Genomic DNA, 1,556 nt, shown 5'->3' with positions numbered 1-1,556 from the left:
CCTCATGATACCTTTACATCCGGCGGTCACCAATGCCTTTACTTTGCTTGGACTGTGCTCTCCCGGCATCACACGGGCCAAAGCTTGGCTGACCCCCTTGATCGTGTGAAGCTCGAACGGGCCCGAGCACGGATGCTCCTTGGCCTCAGAGATTCCCGCCATCACTTTCTTGGCAGAGGGGCGTGTAGGGGCTACACGATTGCGCAACTCGCTCACACTAACCACCTCAACGTCTCCGTTGTCGTACACCACCTGAAACACGTGGGACCTTCCCCTGCGGCCAGCATACGATGCTACACCCAGCGACCGGGTGGTGCGACGCCCTCTTCCCTTAGACTCTCTCATAACAGCCACGCCTTGGAGGTCGCGCAGGTACTTGGGTGGCTCGGGAGCTGCACCCCGCGCAGGTGCGCAGGTTCGGACGACTTCCCTTCCAAAGCTTCAGCACTAACTCCTTTCGACTCACACTTTGGGCAAATCCATGCGCCCTCCGGTATCTCCTTCAAAGGTGGCTTAAGACAATAAGTGTGCCATCCAGTGCCGCACGCATCACATAACAACATCCATTCTTCACCATCAGGAAATCTGCACACCTCACAGGGATGCCCTGGAGATGGCCTAGCCAATCGCGGGTCGACCACGTGATCATCGATGGGCAAATGACAGGGCGCACAGTGACTGACATGGGCAGTAAGCGTGCTGCCACAGCGACCCTCTAGCACCAACACCCCGGAGGGCCTCACCTCAGTAACCCGCAGAATATCCGGCTTGGCATGCGGATCCAAGCTGGCGCGAGCGGAGGTATTCCGATAATACACGTAGTCACCCATCTCAAAACGACGCAAACGCGGCAAAACGGCTCCGCCCCTCATGCGCGCATAACGAAGAGTGTCACGATGCTGCGCAATGAGTAGGTTGCCGCCCGCCACGGCCATATGTCGACGAAGCGCGGCAGCACGTTGCATAATAGACCTTGCCGCCGCCTCTGGGTCATCCAAACTCACGTCCCTTTCGAAACGCTGCTTAATCGCCGGTGGAATGGTGGGCTCCACGGCGTGCATGACGTGGTACGGCGTAACACGCGATGCTGACTGCACGGAGCAGTTGTAGCCCAGCATGACGTACGGCAGATGCTTGTCCCACTCTTCAACTCCACCGCCAGCATGTGCAATGCGCCGGAGCGCGTTTTTGCAAGTCTGAACAGCACGCTCTGCCAGTCCGTTGGCTTGCGGGTGGTTCGCTGAGGTCTGACGATGATCTATCAACGAATCAATCAACAATTGCGCAAACTCAGCTTTCCACTCACTGCCCTGATCTGTACATACCTCAGCACAGGCCCCATAACGGCCCAAAATGTGGTGCTGGAAGGCGAACGCTGTCTGCTCAGCATGCTTGTCAGGCAGCGGAATGAGAACCACGTACTTAGAAAAATGTTCCACACAAATCATTACGTAGGTAAAACCCCTGGGGGTCTTCTTGAACGGACCACACAGGTCCACACCCCAGCGGTAGAATAAACCCGATATTGGCAGCGGGTTGAGCTCCAGCGCCCTGGC

The sequence above is a fragment of the Volvox carteri genome (genome assembly GCF_000143455.1).
Source record: "Volvox carteri f. nagariensis unplaced genomic scaffold VOLCAscaffold_38, whole genome shotgun sequence".
Lineage (NCBI taxonomy): Eukaryota > Viridiplantae > Chlorophyta > Chlorophyceae > Chlamydomonadales > Volvocaceae > Volvox > Volvox carteri.
Note: the sequence above shows the minus strand (reverse complement) of the source record.